The sequence below is a fragment of the Giraffa tippelskirchi genome, chromosome 2, assembly GCF_054371585.1.
Source record: "Giraffa tippelskirchi isolate mGirTip1 chromosome 2, T2T-mGirTip1v1.2.pri, whole genome shotgun sequence".
NCBI lineage: Eukaryota > Metazoa > Chordata > Mammalia > Artiodactyla > Giraffidae > Giraffa > Giraffa tippelskirchi.
Window position 1 is genome coordinate 63885095 of NC_137276.1, and position 16786 is coordinate 63901880.

The window sequence follows — 16786 nt, forward strand, 5'->3', positions numbered from 1 at the left end:
AAGGTTATACAGTATATGATTCTATTAGAGAAATGTCCAGAGTAGGTAAATCCATTCAGGAAGTATACTATTGGTTACCTAGAACTGGGAGGATTGAGGGGGAAATGGGTATGGGATTTGATGATTGTGGTGATGGCTCTACAACTCCATGGGTATACTAAAAAATAATTACACGCTCTAAATGAGTGGACTGTATGTTTTTTAATTATAACCCAATAAGCTGTTAAAAACACTTAAATAAATAAATACAGATAGTACATTTCATCATTACTAAGACTTTTTTTCACATGCTAACATCTATGATATAAAAATGGACCTACCTTCAACGGAATTTCACACAGCAAAGCAATAATTGTGACCCAGTTGTCATTGCCTGTACAAGCAAGAACTTGACTTTCTCTTCATGGAGTATCTGTAACATCAACCTCTCTATTTCCTTAAACAAATCACCGAATGTTCATTTAAAGAAGAAATATGAGTACTTTTGTTGTATGGACATTCCACTGACACTAAACTCAAGAAAGCGCCAACCTAGAGATTATCATACTAAGTGAAGTAAGTCAGAGAAAGAAAATACTGTATGATATCATTTACATGTAGAATCTAAAAAACAGTACAAATTAAATTGTTTACAAAACAGAAAACAAACTTTAGCAAAGCAGAATGGGGGAGAGATAAATTAGGAGTATGAGATTAACAGATACACACTACCATACATTAAAAAGATAAACAACAAGGATTTACTCAATTGCAGTACAGAAGTTTATATTTGGTATCTTGTAATAACCTATAATAGAAAAGAATAAAAAAATACTACATGTATAGCTGAATCAATTTGCTGTACACTTGAAACTAATACAGTATTGTAAATCAACTATATTTCAATTAAAAAAAGAAAAGAAAGTGCCAGCATAAAAAGGTATAGAACATGTGTCAAGAACTTGAAAGAAAACTCCAGAGACAATAGCGGAAAATTTTCTAAAAACACAGGATGACACTGTATAGAAAAACATGGATTCCATAACTCTGGGTACAAAAATTGATTCACAGGAATTGGGCTCTGAATATTAAGAAGTTTAAGGTTACCTTAAACAATTCATTTAACTTATGTATTCCTCTTTATGTATGATATAATTTTTAAATATCTAAAGAAAATTTTCAGTGAGGATAAAATAAAACTTTGTTTGATAAAGCATTATATCATAGTTTAATCATTTTTTAAAATGCTATGTAAAATAATGGTGTATAACTAATGGCATCTTAGAGGTGATGAAATATGGCATATTTGTAACACCAATCAGTGTGAGTGGACTAAACTCATCACTTAAGAGGCTGAAATTATCATCATGATAACTTAGTTCCTATAATGCAGAGTTCAAGGTTGATTTGCCTAATTCTAAAATTAATATTAAATCCTAGATTTACTGAAAGGTGTTTAAATCAAGAAATGAATTACCAAAATCCTTAATAGGGAAATTCTTCAGAACCTATTATTACTGACAATAAACCAGATTTTTTAAGAGGACATGTCTATCCTGCAACCTGGACAAGAGGGGCAAATTTTTATAATACCAAAATGACTTCATTTAAAAGGATTCTAGGATTCAAGAGATTCTGTATGAAAGATTCTATTGTAATTTTATTTTGTGTAGAAATAAATGCAATTTTAAAAAACAAACTGTAAGTCATTTTTCTTCTTTGTTTTCTTCTCAGGATCAAAGATTGATTACTCTTTATTTCAATCTTCTTTTTCCCCTTTGAATATTTTCACCCTAATAGATAGTACATGTCATTTTAAGAGTCTTAGCATTTTCTGTGTTCCCTTAAGAGGTTTATTTACAAGTTGATCTGATCATCTAGCATACGCTTCAATTAAAAGTTAAGAACCTAGCGAGATAAGACAAAACAACCAGTGCAATCGCTCCCCAAATTAGACAGCTTTCTGTCCATTCATAAATTCTCTTAATTCCTACGACAACTCTCAATTTAAATTTTCATTTTTCAGATAAGAAAGCTGAACTTCGGAAACTTTGTGACTAAACTAGTCACTTAAAAAGTGTGTGTAAGGGGAGACTCAGCACTCAAACAAATCCTAAACCCTTATTTTCATTCTTCATAAATTCATCCCAACCTAATGTGCTAGAAAAGAACTGATTTGATACAAAAATGCACAGATACAGTCAAATCAAAATAGATATTTTCATTCCCTTCATAAAATTTTCAACTTAGCTCCTTTTTCAATAAGCAAGAATCCATACTGTCCTATACTATCTCTGGGTCTCTGTATCCGTGTCTCAGTTTTCTTATCTGTAAATTTCCTAGGAAACCTCAGAGCTGACAGGACAACTACACATAGCAGAAGGAAAACTATTTTAATTTGGAAACCCCTGAAATCCTAGACCAAAGTAATCCACTCAAATAGTTTTTAAAAACATAAAATACTCAGAATTTTTTTAAAAAAAAATACTTTTTAATACAGAATTTAAAACAAATCTGTAATGTCAGAAGCAGATTAATGACAGTCTGTGGCTAGAAGCAGAAAAGAGATTAACTGCAAAGAGGCACAAGGGAACTTTTGGAGCAATGAAAATATTCTATGTGATTGTGATGGTGATTACATAGATTTATATGCTTGTCAAAACTCAGTAATTGTACACTTAGGCTTAATTCATCACGTGGTAAATTTTATCTCAATAAAATTGATTTATAAAGGAATGGAGAAGCCAGAATCAAGGCCAGGTGCTTTAGAAGAGTTCCCCACAAAGGAACAATCTCTTGAGTACCACTCTAACATCTATTGGGTTTTGAAAAAGTGTTTTGACAAGCATTTTTAAATCATAAGAAATAAAGAATTGTTAATTCACAGAAGTTCATTTGAAGAATCACAGAATGTTAGACAACTCTGCTTCAATCATAATTGATTAATAAGTATCAGAAATATAGGATGAGAAGGCCATGAAGTAGTCTTACCAATTTTACAGAGAGAATTGGAAGTACTTGGAAATGGACTATAATCCTGAACATTCAGTTTTAATACCTTAGCTATAAGATTCTGCAATTTTCTAAAAGCACATTTGAAAAGAAAATTATTTTTAAAATTATTTAAGAGTAAGATTGAAAAGTACTCAAGGGTTTTAGGAGTCCAAGCAGCTCTAAGCTACAGACTGCTAGTTTATGACTTAAAACACCTAAACATAATGATTAATGCAGATCTTCTGCTTCTTGCATATTTTGGACCTAGCAATACAGCGAGGTCATCAAAAAAAAAAAAAAAAAAAGCTCATATTTCAACTTCAGAGACTGTGGCAAGCCTTGATTTTACCATAAATTAGTAATGTCCAAAATCACTGCAGATGGTGACCGCAGCCATGAATTAAAAGACATTTGATCCTTGGAAGAAAAGTTATGACCAACCTAGACAGCATATTAAAAAGCAGAGACGTTACTTTGCCAACAAAGGTCCGTCTAGTCAAAGCTATGGATTTCCAGTAGTCACTTATGGATGTGAGAATTGGACTGTAAAGAAAGCTGAGTGCCGAAGAACTGATGCTTCTGAACTGTGGTATTGGAAAAGACTCTTGAGAGTCCCTTGGACTGCAAGGAGATCCAACCAGTCTATCCTAAAGGAAATCAGTCCTGAATATTCGTTTTAAGGACTGATGCTGAAGCTGAAGCTCCAATACTTGGCCACCTAATGTGAAGAACTGCCTCATTTGAAAAGACCCTGACTGGAGGAATCAACCTGCCTGACTTCAGGCTCTACTACAAAGCCACAGTCATCAAGACAGTATGGTATTGGCACAAAGATAGAAATATAGATCAATGGAACAAAATAGAAAGCCCAGAGATAAACCCACGCACATATGGACACCTTATCTTCGACAAAGGAGGCAAGAATATACAATGGAGAAAAGACAATCTCTTTAACAAGTGGTGCTGGGAAAACTGGTCAACCACTTGTAAAAGAATGAAACTAGAACACTTCCTAACACCATACACAAAAATAAACTCAAAATGGATTAAAGATCTAAACGTAAGACCAGAAACAATAAAATTCCTAGAGGAAAACATAGGCAAAACACTCTCCGACATAAATCACAGCAGGATCCTCCATGACCCACCTCCCAGAATATTGGAAATAAAAGCAAAAATAAACAAATGGGACCTAATTAAAATTAAAAGCTTTTGCACAACAAAGGAAACTATAAACAAGGTGAAAAGACAGCCTTCAGAATGGGAGAAAATAATAGCAAATGAAGCAACAGACAAACAATTAATCTCAAAAATATACAAGCAACTTCTGCAGCTGAATTCCAGAAAAATAAACGACCCAATCAAAAAATGGGCCAAAGAACTAAACAGACATTTCTCCAAAGAAGACATACAGATGGCTAACAAACACATGAAAAGATGCTCAACATCACTCATTATTAGAGAAATGCAAATCAAAACCACAATGAGGTATCATTTCACACCAGTCAGAATGGCTGCTATCCAAAAGTCTACAAGCAATAAATGCTGGAGAGGGTGTGGAGAAAAGGGAACCCTCTTACACTGTTGGTGGGAATGCAAACTAGTACAGCCACTATGGAGAACAGTGTGGAGATTCCTTAAAAAACTGGGAATAGAACTGCCATATGACCCAGCAATCCCACTACTGGGCATATACACCGAGGAAACCAGAATTGAAAGAGACACGTGTACCCCAATGTTCATCGCAGCACTGTTTACAATAGCCAGGACATGGAAGCAACCTAGATGTCCATCAGCAGACGAATGGATAAGGAAGCTGTGGTACATATACACAATGGAATATTACTCAGCCGTTAAAAAAAATACATTTGAATCGGTTCTACTGAGATGGATGAAACTGGAGCCCATTATACGGAGTGAAGTAAGCCAGAAAGAAAAACAACAATACAGTATACTAATGCATATATATGGAATTTGAAAGATGGTAACGATAACCCTACATGCGAGACAGAATAAGAGACACAGATGCATGGAACAATTTTATGGACTCTGAGGGAGAAGGTGAGGGTGGGACGTTCTGGGAGAATGGCATTGAGACATGTGTATTGTCATATGTGAAACAGAGCACCATTCCATGTTCGATGCATGTGACAAGGGCTCAGGGCCGGGGCAATGGGATGATCCAGAAGGATGGGATGGGGAGGGAGGTGGGTGGGGGGTCCGGGAAGGGGAACACATGTAAACCCATGGCTGATTCATGTCAATGTATGGCAAAAACTATTACAATATTGTAAAGTAATTAGCCCCCAACTAAAATAAATAAATTTATTAAAAAAAAAAAAAAAAGAAAAGACCCTGATGGTGGGAAAGATTGAAGGCAGGAGGAGAAGGGGACAACAGAAGATGAGATGGTTGGATGGCATCACTGACTCAATGGACATGAGTGTGAGTAAACTCTGGGAGTTGGTGATGGACAGGGAGGCCTGGCGTGCTGCAGTCCATGGGGTTGCAAAGAGTTGGGTACAACTGAGTGACAGAACTGAATTAACAGCTGAGACTACGTTTAATCTGGATGAAGTGTAGAAAATCTAGTCTTGTTGGACTTTTCCTATTAAATACCAATGTTTTTTAAAGGAAAAAGAGCTACAAAAAAAAGTACTTTTAATTTCAAACCCTCTCCTCATCTTATTCCAGTTGAGATAAACTTTAAGAAATGAAAGACGTCAGTCTGGACTGTTTCTATGCTGGGAAGTTTTTAGAGCTTCTAGAACTCACTGGTGAGAAAAAAGACTACTTATTTTTGATGACGATATTTGCCTCTGATACCTGCAATAGGTTATTAAAATCATAATCTTGACACATAAGACGTGTTCCAGGAAATAACTTTCCAGAAGGAGCAGGCATAAAGCAGAACAAAAAGCTAATAAAGTTTTCCTTTCCCTTTCCTCTTACTCATTACACTGTCCCATTATCTCTCATCTTTTATAAGTAGCTCTAATGAAACCATTTCTAGATTTGGCAACATTTTACAGACAAAACTTTTAACTAACACCTTTCTAAACTATGAGACAATTTAACTCATTAACTATAGTATGCTATCAACAACAGAAATTTTTATTTGGGCAAAGAACAGTATTTTCATTAAGACCTTTGTTCTCTGTGCCCTAATATCTAATTGTTCCTAAAGACAAAAATCATATCAATATAACTCAATTTTTATCCCATCCTACAGCTTTGTGGTCATCAATGAATCTATAGTGTGACTACCAGTCAAAGTAAATATTTGCAATGAACTTGTGCTATACAGAAACTCAGACTACCCTGATAAACATCATTCTCTTCATGTAGCCAAATAGTAACATAAATCGACTTTGAACTTTATAGCAATAATGCTTCTTAGTTACTCTAGATAGACTGTGCCCCATTTTTTTCAATTAAAAATGTTAAAACTATAACCCAAAATCTATTTAAGGGAAGGCAAATTATTTAAATTAAAATTACAATTATTCCCCACTGCATACTTTCTTCATGAAAAGATATAGTTTATTGCTTAAACATTTTACAGTTTAAGCAGTTTATGTAGGAACTATTAGTCCAATTGGTGAACAGAAAATATTTGAACACATGTGCTATAGCATGTTATGCTACCTTTCAGCTACCACACCAAGCACAGACTCAGCTTCCAAAATAACTAGAATTCCTAGAGATGTAAAACATTAAGTTGCTGTATTATGGCAAAGAAAAAAAATACTACGTCTACATGTAATTCCACTCTTAATCAGCAACCATCTCCCTGTAGTTTTTTGATATCCTGAAGTAACCAGCTCCTTCCGTGGTCACGATTATATACTGTCCATTAAAGTGAATAATGGCCTACATGGCAAGCCAGAAACTGGCTCAATAACCACAACATAACAAAGAAAAGAGAAAGCAAACTGGAACTGATTTCTACAATGCCCTGACTCCTTAAATCATTCAGTAGAAGAGAAAGCCACAGGACAGAGAAAGGCAAAATATATGGAAAGTCAACATTATGTGTATGTGAGGTAGGTGCCAAGGGGAAACAAGATTGCTGTTAAGAACAGAAAAATCTAACAATTCAACCTCAACTATTTTGCTTACTTACTGATGGTAAATGGCTAATTTCATAGAAGGAAATTAAGAATTTAGGTTCTCTACAAGGTTTTTCTCTTACTTTGCATTTGTTTATGAGGGGGTGCTTGTGTGCTTAGTTGCTCAGTCGTGTCCGACTCTTTGCAACCCCATGGTCTGTAGCCCACCAGGCTCCTCTGTCCATGGGATTTTCCAGGCAAGAATACTGGAGTGGGTTGCCATTTCCTTCTCCAGGGGATCTTACCAACCCAGGATTGAACCTGGGTCTCCTGCAATTATTGTCTTAGATCTCTCAAGCCTTTCTTTCTGTTTTCTTCTATCTCAGATGGTATGACTCAGTCACATAAGCCAAAAACTTAATTGAACTATATATGAAGATACCTGAAATAAAGTAACAGCCTTTTCACTGTCTCTTTACCTCCAGTCTTATTCTCTCTCAAGACAGCTGAGAATGATCCATCTAAAGTTTAAATCTGGGTCATGCCACCCACCAGTTTCAGATCCTTCAATGTCATGCCACTGCTTGTAAAATAAACCTGAGCTCTGAAGCATAATATGCAAAGTCCCACTGTAATCAAATCTCTCTCCCCATTCCACCATCACATGCAACATCTTGAATGTGTGATTCCTTGAAAACAAATAAATAGGGCATGATCTTTCACATTTCCATATACTGTATACACATATATCCCTCTCCACCATTGAGACTGACCACGCAGCTACCTCTCTATATGCCTCCTTCGTTTCTTCATTCAAGACTCAGCTGATCTGCCCTGAAAGGCTTTCCTGGGTCCCTAAAATGGGTTAAGTGCCTAACTTATTCTTCCATAAACAGTTCCTTGGAGTGGCAGGCAAAATAATGCTCCTAAAATACGTCCACATTTTAATCCTGAAAAATCCATGAACGTAATGTTACTTTAAATGGTAAAAGGGACTGTATAAATGTGGCTAAGGACTTCTTAGACAAGGATTTAAAATAACCATCCAGAATTATTCAGGTGGGCCCAATCCAAACACATGAGTCCTTAAAATCAGAAAACTGTTCCCAGCTATGGAGCCCCAGGGACGTCGGTGTGAAAAGAACTGGACCCCCATTGCTGCTGAATTTGAAGATGGAGGAAAAGGATTATAAGCCAAGGAATGTGGATGGCTTGAAAGGAACACAGCATTATTGACACCTTGATTTTAACCCAGTGAGATCCATCAGATTTCTGACCTACAGAACTGAAGCTAATAAATTTATGCTCTTTTAAGCCACTGCTGCTGCTGCTGCTAAGTCGCTCCAGTCGTGTCCGACTCTGTGCGACCCCATAGACGGCAGCCCATCAGGCTCCGCCGTCCCCGGGATTCTCCAGGCAAGAATACAGGAGTGGGTTGCCATTTCCTTCTCCAGTGCATGAAAGGGAAAAGTGAAAGTGAAGTTGCTCAATCGTGTCCGACTCCTAGTGACCCCACGGACTGTAGCCTACCAGGCTCCTCCATCCATGGGATTTTCCAGCCAAAAGTACTGGAGTGGGGTGCCATTAAGCCACTAAGTTTATGTAAATTTGTTACTGCAGCAATAAAAAAAAATAACATACTTAGGGATTTTTTCTATTGTTGTCTGTGTCTGGTTGAGGGTAGGAACTTTATCTTACTTAAAATTGCATTCACAGTAACCTAGCACAATTCATGTCTATAGAGATGCTCAATAGTATTTTAGAACTGTACATGTTCCTTATTTAATTCCAAAAATTCTACTACTATAATTAAAACATTTTTTTTTCAATTTAGAATCTTAATTGGCAACATGAACTGCTTTCATTCCTCATTAGTCATTTCAGGCACAGAGATCTATTAATACTTGTTTATTTCTTCTGACTTGTCTCCTTTTATTAATAGGATAAGTACTCACTATGACACAGTCTTCTCACGGAACTTCATGCATGCAGCTTTTTAATCCACATTACTGTATCATGTCAGATACATCAATATTTTTAAAATCATATATATTGTCATTAGAAACATATTTTTAGTTCTATCAATCCCAATAACCATTAAGAACTACAACTAACGCTTAGTTTGAACAACGTGAGTTTGAATTGCACTTACACATGTTTTTAATAGTAAACACTACAGAACAACATTATCCAAGGGTTCAGAACTATAGATACAGAGGGACTACATACATGGAGGGCTGACTACTAGATTACAAGGGGATTTTTCACTGCATAGAGGATCAGTACCCCTAACCTCTGCTTATTCAAGGGTCAACTGTATTTTATTTATCCACAGGGTTTTAAATTTACGACTCCTGAGTTTATGAAAAAATAAATTTGTACTAGAAGCTCATTTCTTGAATCAAGGTTTTAGAAATATTCAGAAGGTAAAAGTACCATTTTATAATCCTCTAAAATTGATGTTATTTTCCCCATATCAGAGGCATGGTCAATACCATAGTTCACAATGATATCAGCTAACGTTTTTGAGGCCATTATATGTGCCTGTCTTTGTGATAATTAAGTGTTTCACAAGCATTCTTAATCTTTACAATGACTCTTTGAAGGTAATTCTATTACTCCCAATGGGATGGAGTGGGAGCTCAGAAGGATTAAGTACCTTGCCCAAGATTAGCTATACAGCTCAAAGGTAGAGGAGCTGGGAATTCAAATCCAAAGTCAATTAAAGAGAGACCAAAAAAAGCAAACTTTTAGATTAACACCTATATATATAAGCTTATTCTACTAATCAAAAATGAAATTTGGGAAAAGCCAACCTTCACACCTGACAAAGAGTTTTTGAAGTGACAGGTACCCACGAAGGTATGGCAGTGGCTATCATAAAATACCAAAAAGTACCATCATTTGAAAATGAGAAAAAGTATCTGGCCATAAGATAACTTCATTTTCTTTGTACCTTAGAATTTGTTTTCAGAATGTTTTCTGGATAGCTCAGTAAATCATATGTCAGTACTGTTCATCTTTCTTATCAGCTGTTACTTCCATTCTGTGAGAGACAAAAAGAGAGATTCTAAATATCAGGCTCATTTTGTGGCTTAAGATTGGTTCCATATGAGACTCATTTTGTTCAACATCTGATGTTTCTCATTACTAATGGTTAGCCTTTGAAAAGTGAAAGTCACTCAGTAGTGTCAGACTCTTTGTGACCCCATGGACTGTAGCCTGCCAGGCTCTTCTGTCCATGGAATTCTCCAGGCAAGAATACTGGAGTGGATTGCCATGCCCTTCTCCAGGGTATCTTCCCAACCCAGGGATCAACCCAAGTCTCCCACATTGCAGGAAGATTCTTTACTGTCTGAGCTACCAGCGAAGCCAGTGATTAGCATTTACACAGGATTAAAAATGGACTGCAAAATGTTAGTCTTCACTTCTCTATTCAATAGCTCTACAATCTTAAGTCACTTCACTAACTTTCTGGTCTTTGCACTCTGCCTGGCATTCTACTGAGCTCAGTACAGTAGTAGAAACAAAGAAGGAATTAGAGCATGATTTAAAAGCTTTAAAAGCTATGTTTGAATCTCATTCTCATCACTTAACTAATTATACAACCTTCGATAAGTCTTAGTTGCCTTATCTGTAAAATAAGGACAAAAATAACTACCACCTACAGTTCTTGGGTGGATAAAATTATTAAACACATTTTTCAAAATGCACCCAAAACAATGCCTGGTGCTAAGTACTCCTTTCTCTTCTTTAAAATATATTTTATTGAACTATAGTTGTACAATGTTGCATTAATACCCTTCCTTCATGTGTGACTCTTAAGTATTAAAACCAGGTTCTTTAGGGACTCATTTCTTGAATTAAGATTTAAAAGTTTTGTAGGATTTAAAGATATCACAGTGCCAGGGATATCTTAATCTATGTGGGCTGCTATAACAAAAATACCACAGACAGAGTAACTTAAACAAAAGACTTATTTTTCAACAGTTCCAGAGGCTAAACATCCCAGATAAAGGTCTGATGGGGTTGGTTTCGGGTGGGAATATTCTTTCTGTAGACAGCCATCCTCATGCTGTGCAGTGTTCTTCCCACTTCTTATATAAGTGTGCCAACTCTGTTGGATTGAGGCCTGACTCTTACGACTTCATCTTAATCACCTCCCCACAGACCCTGACTCCAAACACAGCCACCCTTAAGATTAGAGCTCAAACACACGAATTTTTGGAGGACACAAACATTCAGACCATAAAAAAGAGTATTACTGTATTTTGGGGCTGAGAGGCTTTTATGTTAAAGCAACTTTTATAGAACTCATTCAAACCTCATGCCAAGTTTCTTCAACAGATAGAAATACTACAATCCTACATGAAGACTGGAGGAACAGACATGGAAAGGTTAAGGAATATAACCTTAATGATACAAATGAATAGAAGCAGAATTACAAATAGAATTTTAGCCTTTTAAGTTTGAAGCTCATCCTATTAAATAATATTGCATTTTTCAAACTTCTATTTCTAAATGTTTTATCACTGTCCTCTTTGACATTACTTCTTAAATCTGCCTTTAAATACTTTCAACCAAAATTTTAAATGATATTAAAGAAAGGGAAGAGTTTTTAAAAATGACTGAAGTTCTCAAAGTCAAGGAAATAAACAGAGCCTTGAAAATCAGTTTAACCTTACGGTTTTGTGATTCTTCTTTTAGAAAAAGCCAAATACTGGTAAATTCAGCAAAGTCATTAGCTTGTTTCTTGATCAACACTCATCAATGAGGCTAACCCACCCACGGACAAGTTGGAGTTAGAAAATCATTTCCAGAAGCTGAAAGATGCCTATTCATGCTTGCAGAAAAGAGGAATATTGCTTTAATAACTATATTTCACTTTCTCTGGTGGTAGAGATTTTATACACCATCTCCTTGAGAATCAAATACTAGCCTATATCTTTGGGCATGATATAGCATTAAAAAAAAGTGAAAACTGCTCAGTCGTGTCTGACTCTTTGCAATCCCATGGACTGTAGCCTGCCAGGCTCCTCTTTGGGCATGATATAGCACAAAGGTTCCTTGCAAAGAACATTCTCGTGGAGTGGGAGGTCAGAATTCTTCAGTAGGGAAAAACACTGGCTTATATTTGATCAGTATTACTCCTTAGACCACTTTGGCTACACCTTAAGTTCTTCTCCTCTTTTTAGAGACTAAGAAAAATGTAAAACTAGGTGATGTTATTCCAATTTTTATGGCTTTTTAAAAATACTTTTATCCTTTAGCATTGACGTGCAGGCTGGCACCTTTGAGAAAAAGTGAGAAGCTTCGTTTCAAAAATAGCAATTTTTACGGGGCTTTCTGCTTTTAAGAGGTGGGGGAAGAAGAAACAGAACTGAATCACATTGTACTTGCTTTTACCTAAACAAATGAAACACTTCCCCCCTCCCCAAAAACAATGTTTGTAATTCTGTGCAATAATGTTGCACCTCACTGTGTTTCTTCAGCTGCAAGGAGTGGTAGTAGTGACTTCCTGTTGCTAATCTTTATATTATTTCACCATCTCTTATTTGGTTCTCTGCTCCTCCATTACCTGTGTTACAATTTTCCTGTATAAAATTCCTTCTGTTGTAAACACCTGAGAATATGTGAGATGGTTTCTGCTTCCTTGGGAGATTTTGACTGATAAAACCACTTACTGGCAATTTTTATCATTTATTGCTTTTTGAAATGCTCGTTAGCTTTTTCATATACTCTGCGCTTTAATATAGTTCAAGAACAAATCTTAAGCTTAAATTTATGGATTCTGAGATTAAAACTCTGATCAAAACTTCTCAGGACACATGCTGAAATAAGGTTGGAGAGTAGAGAGAGGAGAAAAGACAGACAGGGAAGGTCAGTGAACAAAATATATGGCAAAAGCTATGCAGGTAATATGCTAGATGTGCCAAAGTAATGTCAACAAGAGAGTCTCTATGATTGAGCTATTCTTTGAATACAGAAGAAGTTCCATTAAAAACAAGTTAAGTGTACTGACAATGAATACAACAGGCAATGATAATGAATGCTATTATAATCTCTAAGAACTTCCACTGAATTACAAAGTTTCTTCAGAGAGGTTCCCAAATTGGCTAATGACTCAAAAGAAATGTTTTATATATGACTAATTGTTGGTGGCTATAACCTAGAGCAATCTACTTAAAATATAATTCTTAAATGGTAACAATCCAAACAGATTTCTACCACAGCAGTACAGGCATCATTTTTTCAGAAAAACAATGAAGCATGCCGTATGGCTGTGCAAGCTTCTTTTAGGAATTGGGGTAGTAACCCTAAAGCAAGTCCTCTGACACAATCTTTGAACACTCCTGTCTGGCAGGAAAAAGTCCCAAGAGACCATATTTATTTGAGGCTATATATATATATTTTTTGGCTTCACTGCACAGCATGTGGGATCTTAGTTCCTTGACCAGAGATTGAACCTGGGATGGACTCAGTGGAAGCACAGAGTCCTAACCACTGGACTGCCAGGGAATTCTCCCAAGAGACCATATTTAGATGATCACTAATGTTTCAGCAAATCAAACTGCTTTGACTTACAGGCACAAACTCATAACGATGTAATACTAACAACAACAACACAATAAAAGCTAGCACTTAAATAGTACTTATATTTATGTGCGTGACACTGTTCTAAGCACAGTTCAGCTCAGTTCAGTTCACTCAGTCGTGTCCAACTCTTTGCAACCCCATGGACTGCAGCACGCCAGGCCTCCCTGTCCATCACCAACTCCCTGAGTTTACTCAAATTCATGTCCATTGAGTCGGTGATACCATCTAACCATCTCAGCCTCTGTCATCCTCTTCTCCTCCTGCCTTCAATCTTTCCCAGCATCAGGGTCTTTTCAAATAAGTCAGTTCTTTGCATCAGGTGGCCAAAGTATTGGAGTTTCAGCTTCAGCTTCAGCATCAGTCCTTCCAATGAACATTCAGGACTGATTTCCTTTAGGATGGACTGGTTGGATCTCCTTGCAGTCCAAGGGACTCTCAAGAGTCTTCTCCAACACCACAGTTCAAAAGCATCAATTTTCGGTGCTCATCTTTCTTTACAGTCCAACCATCACATCCATACATGACTACTGGAAAAACCACAGCTTTGACTAGACAGACCTTTGTTGGCAAAGTAATGTCTCTGCTTTTTAATATGCTGTCTAGGTTGCTGTCCAAGTACTTTATATATTTAACTCATATAGTAATTCTCACAACTCAATGGAATAGGAACTACTGTTTCCTACTCTATCTCTAAAATTACAGGCATGGCCTAAAGACATAAAACTAAATTTCCCAAGTTCACACAGTAAGTAACATCTAGAATCTGATCCCAGGGAGTCAGCCCAAAGTCTATGCTCTTAACCATTATACATTCTTTCCCTAACACGATCAAAGTCATACAGCTAACTAGGTGATGAAGTCAGGAATTTAACACAAGTCTTGAGCTACATTTAACCAAAAACAGTTATGAGACATGTGAGTTATAACTCTTTAGCTCTTCCCCACTAAACCCTCCCAAGTCTTTCCCATCACCAACAAACAATGCCAGTGAAACTAGGCAATGGGCATAGCATACTATGGAAACTCCAGTGTCATTTGTAAGTCAGCCAACCTGCATGGTACACAACAGAAAGAGTAAAGTGTTTGTGGTCAGAAAAAAAGTGAGTTGACGGTAACTTTGCAATTAATTGGCAGTGGGCTTCCCTGGAGGCTCCACCTGTGAGGTAGGAGACACCAAGTTTGATCCCTAGGTTGGGAAGATTCCCCTGGAGCAGGAAATGGCAACCCACTCCAGTATTCTTGCCTGGGGAATCCAATGGACAGAGAAGCCTGGTGGGCTACAGTCCAGGGGGTTACCGAGTCAGACATGAGTTAGCAACTAAAACAACAAAAAATGCTACTAGGTAGGCTACAGGCTCTGAAGTCAGACAGACATAGACTGAAATCCTGGCTTAGAGACTATTGTATAGGGTGATAAAGTTTATGCATAGAACGAAGGTACCTTTTTCTCTTTGTCAAAAAAGCAAAATGGGAGTGAACTTCTGCCCATGTTCAGCTCACCAAGCCATCCACCCAGGGGCTCCATTTTCTGTAAGAAGTGGCACCTAACCCAGCCCCAAGCTACTGATTAGAGTGATGTGGCAACCAGGAAGAAGTTTCAGTTGTCTAACTTTCACCACAAGGGGGTGCCTTTTTGTGTTTCAAAGGTGTCTATAAACCAGTGGCAACTTCCTACTCTAGTACTTACTACCACTAGTTATGTAATCTTGGAGAGGGAAATAGCAGCCCACTCCAGTGCTCTTGCCTGGAGAATCCCATGGACGGAGGAGCCTGGTAGGCTGCAGTCCATGGGGTCACGAAGAGTCAGTCATGACTGAGCGACTTCACCTTCACTTTTCACTTTCATGCATTGGAGAAGGAAATGGCAACCCACTTCAGTATCCTTGCCTGGAGAATCCCAGGGACAGAGGAGCCTGGGGGCTGCCGTCTATGGGGTCGCACAGAGTCGGATACGACTGAAGCAACTCAGTAGCAGCAGCAGTTATGTAAACTTAGGGCAAGTTACTTAAACACTCTAAACCTCAATTTCCTTGTACGGAAAAAGTGTTTGAAATAGTACTTCCCTCACAGTGTGGTTTTGAGGATTACACAAAATGATGCAAGTAAAGTGCTTAATACAGTGCCAGGCACTGAGTAAGTACTCAATAAATTGTAACCAATAAATAAAAACAACCATGTGCAATATCACATCTATCTGAGCCTCAGATTCTACATCTGTTAAAATGAATATCATATAGTTCATAAGCCATTTCCAAGAATGTTGAATTTTGACAATACGAAAGCATTTCCATATTCATATTTGAAATATGAAAAGCTATTTCATATTTATTTATAACTTTCATCTAAAGGATTAGGAAATACAAAAAGTTCTTGGTACTTAGCATTTAATAAATGTACAATGAACGTTAAACAGTATTGTTGCAAGAATTAACAATTTATTTAACATTTTTATACCAAACATTCATGTTCTGGGTATTGCTTATTTTATTTATTTTTAGAGATATTTAGAGAGAGAGATACTTATCTAATTAGAGATATCTCTCTCTAAATATCTCTAATTAGAGATATTTGTTATTGCTAAACAAAACAAATTTAAGGAGTCTAAGACTGAGGTATACAGTCTCAAAAAAAAAAAAATCTTACAATCCATCAGGTTTGAACTAACTTTAAAAAAAAAAGGAAAATTCATCTCAGAGAACACTAAACTTTCTTGCTTAAGATTTGTTGTTGCTATTTAGTCACTAACACTAAGTCATGTCCAACTCTTTTGCGAACCCATGGACTGTAGCCCACAACGTTTCTCTGTCCATAGAATTCTCCAGGCAGGAATACGGAAGTGAGTTGCCATTTCCTTCTCCAGGGGATCTTCCCAACACAGGGATCAAACCTGCATCTCCTACATTGGCAGGCAGATTTTTTACCACTGGGCCACTAGGGAAGCCCTGCTTAAAAGACTGTGTTTTATATCCATGTGACACACATAAATCACCAGATTTTCACATAGTGGCAAAGCTGCAGTTCTCAGAACTTGAAAACAGCTTTCCACAAAAACGGCCTGTTGATTCATTTCAACTTCAAAATAGATACTTGATCCTGCTCCCTTAAGAAAAGAGCTCCTTCCACCCATATTGCAATGTTTGGGATATTTAAAGCTTCACTTACCA

General features: G+C 36.9%; 1 protein-coding gene across 5 annotated transcripts in view; it reads right to left on the reverse strand.

Annotated features, from left to right (window-relative positions):
- The window catches only part of MCU (mitochondrial calcium uniporter), a 281814-nt gene that overhangs the window by 112704 nt on the left and 152324 nt on the right, over positions 1-16786 (reverse strand). Inside the window, exon 2 of one of the 5 annotated variants that reach the window (XM_081566530.1) lies at positions 9982-10071. The exons of the other annotated variants lie outside the window; for them this stretch is intronic. The gene's annotated coding sequence lies outside the window, so the exon portion shown is untranslated. The remainder of the gene's footprint in view (positions 1-9981; positions 10072-16786) is intronic. 5 annotated transcript variants of the gene reach the window in all.